Source organism: Neophocaena asiaeorientalis, unplaced genomic scaffold (genome assembly GCF_003031525.2).
Source record: "Neophocaena asiaeorientalis asiaeorientalis breed wild unplaced genomic scaffold, Neophocaena_asiaeorientalis_V1.1 scaffold438, whole genome shotgun sequence".
Classification (NCBI taxonomy): domain Eukaryota; kingdom Metazoa; phylum Chordata; class Mammalia; order Artiodactyla; family Phocoenidae; genus Neophocaena; species Neophocaena asiaeorientalis.
The window spans coordinates 3,276,695-3,283,445 of NW_020173491.1; positions in this window are offsets into that span (position 1 = coordinate 3,276,695).

The window sequence follows — 6,751 nt, forward strand, 5'->3', positions numbered from 1 at the left end:
TTGTAGGGAGTGACAGCCTGGGTGGAGTTTACAAGTGTAGCTCTGAGTCAGACTCCTCTGGGATTTACCAGCTTGCCACTGGCAGGTCGGTAGTCTAGCAAATTGCATCTCCTTTTTGTGCCCTACTTTCCTCATCTGGAAAATGGGGATGTTACAGGACATTATATGAGTTAAGACATAAAATGTAGAGAACAGTGCTCACTCCAAACCAAGTACTCTGTAAATGTAACGATAACTATATTGCTATCTTATGTAGTGCCCTGGGGATTCACTGAGATAAAGCACATAAAGGAACAATAACATTACGTACCTTGTTGAGTTGCCAAGTAAGTAAGACAGGGACCTGAAATTTGGACCCATGCAAGAGTGAGGATTTAAGAGCTGTTTATGGAAGTCATGATTATTGCTGCTGCCGCTACTGTCATCGTTTGCGGACCATGTCCACAAATCCCCTGCATTCAAAACATCCTTGAGCAGCCACCATGCCCAGCCGAAGATCTGCAGATGAAATTCTCAGCAGAGCTAATTTATAAAAGCAAACCCACATCCTACACGCGCGCACACACACACACACACACACCATGCAAACACAATCACACCATCTTCAGCTCCCTGGCAGCTAAGTGCCAGGTGGGAAATGACCTTCATGGGAAGGGATGAGATGATAAGGTCAAAGATAGAGCATCTTCCCACACAGTCAAGGAAAGATAACTTGGAGCAGCAATTCTACAGCAGGTCCTACTGTCCAGGACGGCCAGCCATTAAGGGGGCAAAGCTCATGATAAGAAAAAGGAACATCCATTTCTCCCTGGGAAGGGCTCTCTGTACACCCAAGCCTGCTTGCTCTCTGAGGGGACACCTGGTTGGAAACTCTGCTGGAAAACCATCTTACAAGAAAGGGCGACATTCAGAGGGGTCTTCTGAATCCCTTGGTTTCCCAGGAGTCTCTTTCTTTCCAAAGTTCTTCCCACAAATGGAAGCTCTCATGTGATCCTGGCAACCTCCCTCAGAGCAAAGGAGGTTGAGGGTGACCTTATATAAAAGGAAGCACAGGCTCAGAGGGATGAAGCCACCTGGTGAAGGTCTCAGGGCAGCACGTTGGACCGCTGGTCACGTGTTTTGATCCCTCATCTAGGACTACACTACCACGGATAATGTTTATACGGCCATCTGTCCAGTGCCTCTCCCCACTCTGTAAGCTCTGGTGGACAGGGATTCTGCTTCCTTCCACTGCTATCTTCCCCAGCATCTAGTGCAATGCTCCATGTAAATATGGTTCTTAACAAACATTGACTGAATAAATGTCAGACAAACCCTTAAACTGGACCCCATCACCCATCGGGCTAGAGAATCTTGACGCTGCCCAAGAGTAAAGAGACACTCAGCAGACTGCTCCAGCTGCCCGTGTCTGGCAAAGGGCACTTTGGGCAGACACCTGCTAATGTGTTCCATTGTTCACATCAGCGGGATAATAATATTTACAGTAATAATAACATTAACTACTCTTGACTGAGTACAAAGCCCTGTGCTATGAAATAGGCATATTTTATCTCATTTAAACCTCACAGCAACCATGTACTATAGATATGATCCCTATTTTACAGGTGAGAAAGCTGGGCTTCTGAGAGGTGAATAATTAGAGGTCATGGAGTACGTGGCAGGGCTGCTATTCCAGAATAGGTCTACCTTGTTCTAAGCTTGTTTCCACTCCATGGCATGAGACTGTCTGGTTAAAGGGGCTACTACTGCTGGGTTTCCAGGAAATTTCCATCACATCTCCATTAACCATAGGCCAAGTCTATGTAAAAGAGCAAATTGCAGTTGGAAGAGTTTCCTTTCAGAGGGTGGCCTCTCTCAGACTCTACGTCCTGATGGATATAATTGTTGGGGCACAGGGGACAACCCACCCACCCACCATCCACCCAGCTATCTTTCCGTTACACAAATATTTGTTGACACTTCCCAAGTGACTGGTTGCATGTGGTCGTGCATGTGTGTTTGGGAATGGGAAGTGGACTAGGGTGGGCAAGGAAGGCAATAAAGACAAGATGTTTCCTGCTCCCAAGGATCCTGCAGTCTAAGGGAGAAAGAGATAGACATAACCGTGATAATACTAGGCAGGAGATGGTAAGAGTCAAATAGGTTCTTTCCAGGGGAAGGGAATTTTAATTAACTATGTTAATGCTAGCAGGAAAATTTCTGAAGGAGGAGTTCACATTTGAATTGGATGCTAGGATACCATTTAGATTTTGGTAGGTGGAAAACTGTAGAATGACAAAGAGCGTCCTAGCCAGCAAGGGCAGCACAGGCAAAGGTGTAGAGGTAGAAAGTGAATGTCATGGGTGAAGACCTCTTATGGATTATGGTTCCCTCATTGGTCTGCCTCAGCCTGTGAGACTGTCCAGCTTTAGTTACTCTTTTGGGTTAAAAATGGAGAGGTCCATTTACAGCGCTAGTAGTACTAGGAAAGGATGCCATATTCAGAACTATGAACTTCTGACTACCTGGGAAGGGAGCTGAAGAGAACTGTACACGGGGAATATGCACTGTTAAGAGTGGATGTTAGAGAATAGAACAGCAGTGACAGTGAAGGTGTATCCCTCCTTCTGAACCCACAGCAGACATAACTAATCATTAACAGCATCGCCTCAGAATCCTTTCAACCCAGCACTTAGCCACCCACTAGCAACTGACAAGAGTGTGTATATGAAATACATCCCATTTGCCCTCCGTGTGACAGTGCATAAGGTACCCAGAGAGAAGTCTCCAGGAGTCAGACGACTTGGCTTTGAGTCCTAGTTTTACACTTCCTGGCTTTGTCATCTTGGATTATTGGGCTGATCCTCTGAGCTATGTGCTTAGCCATCTGCAGATGGGAAGAACGTTTTTTGGATGCTGTAACAGAGACAGTGCTACAAGTTCGCTTAGTCCTATTTTCTTCTCTTCCTGGATACAGCAAAATAGCATCCTTAGCCTCTTCTGCAGTTAGGGGAGGCCAGGTGTCTGATCTACCCAGTGGAATGCAGACAGAAGTGACACGTGTAACTTGAGGCTTGATCCTAACCTCCACATCTTCTGTCCTTCATCTGCAGAGGGCTCTGTGGAAGACTCCAAGGCCCTCGGATTCGAGGGAGTAACTCGATGGAAGCAGCCTGAGTACCTGAGTCACCACGTGGAAGGCTGCCCGCTCCATTCTCAACTGGAGTTTATGCGAATGAGAAATCAGCTTCCATTCAATTAAGCCACTGGGACTTCAGAGTTTGTATGGCAGTTATCATTCCCTATCCCAACTAATAAAAGTGCAAACACATGACTCCACTTGAATGCCTTAACAGCTCTCTCTGGAAGGTATAATTCTTCCTATTTTGCTGTTTCATTGGTGACAAAACCGTAGCTCAAAGAGGTCAGACAGCAGCCCTAGAGTCCCACTTTGGAAGGTGATGGAGTTGGAAAGGCTCCTCCACCTCCAAAGCCCTTAATCTTTACACAGCACCTGGAATCTTTCAATTAAGCCCCATCTATAGTATAAGAATTTGAGGAAATTTGATGAGCTCATGGAAGGGAACAGAGTTATAAACATTTAAGAAGGCAACGTGCAGAGGCTGGTTATGACAATAATGGTGAAAAGACAGAGCAGGCCAGCTTTACTCACTGGAGAAGAAGCCTGAGTTCGGATTATCTCCAAAAGCTCAGGTACACAGAGGGGGAGGTGAGGAAGCATCAGAACCAGAAACCCTGCACCCCTGAGGAGACAATGGGATTGAGAGGGGAGTGGGCTGGGAGAGGGTGAGTGGAATAATGATGATGGCACAGCAGTAAATGAGCATACTTTTACATATCAGCCTGATTTACAGGTTCCACCCACTTAATTGCTTCTTTCACAAACTCTGCACATTCCATACATCATGGGAAAACATTAAAGAAAGAATCCTCATGTAAAATATTAAAGGCGAATGGCCTCTTCAAGGGACAGCCACCCACCACTTCCGAGTGTGGCCAGGTGTAGGGTCTGGACGGGGCAGAGACCTTATGTGGGAGAGACACCTCTCCCCCACCCCTCTGAAGCTAGCTGTGCCTGTGCCTTAGTCTGAAGGAATAGGGAGGGGACCCCTGGCCCTCAGCTGCAGCCCCGGTTTCTGGCCTTATTCCCATTTGCCAAGATTAATAAAGCCTCCAAACCAGGCAAAGCTTTGCACAGGAACTTTGCTTCAAGCCCAGCCCTGAAATTATGAGAAGGGACCTCACCATAAATCCCCCAAGGTGATCATAGCTTGGCATAGAGGAAACCTTGTTGGGATGTTCAAAGACTTTAAAGATGCTGCTTAAAGAGGATTTTGGTTTACTTTAAAGAGTTGTAAAACTGTCCCTCACGTCTTAGGTTTGAGTATCTGGGTATTGTCGACCATAAAGAGAAAGAGAAAAGTGGATCTTCTGCTTAAAACTGAAGGATGTTATTAAACTTCTTTCTGTAATCAATCGACAATGAGTTTTTACTGACCACCTACTACGTGCACTGCTCTCTTCGGCAGTATGGAGAATGAGACACGATTTCTACTTTTAAGGTGTTTTAAACTTGGGAGGAAAGGTAAAAAAATACAGGTAGCATTCAGCAGTCATACAACTATTGAAGGCCTTCTATGGGTCACTCAGTGCAAGGCACAGGGTAGAGACACAGATGGATAGAGGGACAATGTCTTAGTTCAGGCTGCTATAATAAATTATCATAGACTGGGTGGTTTATGCACAACAGATATTTATTTTTCACAGTTCTAGAGGCTGGAAGTCAGCATGGTTGGTTTCTGGTGAGAGGCCTCTTCTGGGATGCTGGCTGCTGACTTCTCACTGTGTCCTCACGTGGCAGAAAAGGGACTAGACAACTCTCTGGGGTCTCCTTATAAGGGCGCTAATCCTGTTCATGAAGGCCTCACTCTCATGACCTAATCACCTTTAAAGGCCCGACCTCCTAACACCATCACATTGGGGGTTGGAATTTCAGCATATGAATTTTGGGAGGGGGGACACAAACATTCAGTCCATTACAGATGGCTATGGGGAGATATAACTACTGCTGTGCTGGTAAACGTTTAACAACCTGTTCACAGGGAAGGAAAAGGATCCCTGGTTTGTAGTATTTGCTGTGGTATACATACTTGCCACATGGACACGGCCTATTTCAAGCTACCAAAGTGATGTCTCCCTGATGAGAAGAGATTGCACAGTAGGCTCTCTTTTGAGCCAGTGTGAGCTGGCTCTACCCCACGAGTGAACATAATGGAAAGCTTGATTTATGGCATGTGCAGTAAATGACTTGCAGCTCAGAGGAGGAGGTCAGAGTAACCTCTCATTCAGGAAAGGGTTCTTTGGGAAATAGGAATGGGATCTAGGCATCCAGGATGACCAAGGTTTGGAGAGGAGGAAGAAAGGCATTCTCGGCCAAAGATGTCAACAAAAGCAAAGGAACAAAGACAAGAATGGATGAAGGGTTATGTTACTGGAAGCAGATAGAATTGGGGAGCCAGAGCACCATGAGGCCAGAGAGCAGAGAGTTTTGAAATTATGGCCTAAATTCTGTGTGCCATCTTGGTCTAGAGAAGGAGACTGAGCACCTAGGAGGCCCACGGGGGTCTCCGTTCTGGTTCAGAAAACCAAAGCACGCACTGGTACCACAGATGTGCTCCCCATGGCACAACCAGCTCCAGGGTAATGCGACAGCACATCTAATAATAATTATAATAATAGTAAACACTTATGGACATCTGTTTTGTGTCAGAAATGTACAAACTGCTTCCCAGCTATTAGCCTATTTAATCCTCACAACCTAATGAGGTGCTAGTATTAAACCCATTTTACAGGTCAGGAATCCGAGGCACCAAAAGCTTAGGTAATTGTCTGGACTCCCTTGCCTGGGATCACATAGCTCGTAATGACAAAAAAGAAGATTTGACCCCAGGCAGTTTGGCTGTGAGCCTTTACTCTTAACCACTCTGCTTTTTCTTTTATTTTCCTTTCTTTTTTCTTTTCTTTCTGTCTAAACTTCTAAAATTTTAAACATATCTTAAACAGTGAACCCTCATACCTATTACTTAGCTTTAGCAATCATTACTTTATAGTCAATCTCATTTCACCCTACTCTTTCCCATTCCCCAATTATTTTGAAACAAATCCCAGGCATATGTAATTTGATTCATAAATATTTCAGTATGTATCTGTAAAATATAAGGACTCATAAAACACACACACAATTCTGTTCTTGCATTCAGAATTAACAATGATTTTTTTTTTTTTTTTTTTTGCGGTACGCAGGCCTCTCATTGTTGTGGCCTCTCCTATTGGAGCACAGGCTCTGGACGTGCAGGCTCAGCGGCCGTGGCTCATGGGCCTAGCCGCTCCGCAGCATGTGGGATCTTCCCGGACCGGAGCACGAACTTGCGTCCCCTGCATCGGCAGGCGGACTCTCAACCACTGCGCCATCAGGGAAGCACAACAATGATTTTTTAAAATAAATTTATCTATTTATTTATTTTTGGCTGTGTTGGGTCTTCGTTGCTGCGCGCAGGCTTTCTCTAGTTGCGGTGAGCGGGGGCTATTCTTCGTTGTGGTGCGCGGGCTTCTCAATGCGGTGGCTTCTCTCGTTGCGGAGCACGGGCTCTAGGTACACGGGCTTCAGTAGTGTGGCATGCGGGCTCAGTAGTTGTGGTTTGTGGGCTCTAGAGTGCAGGATCGGTAGCTGTGGTGCATGGGCTCTGCAGCA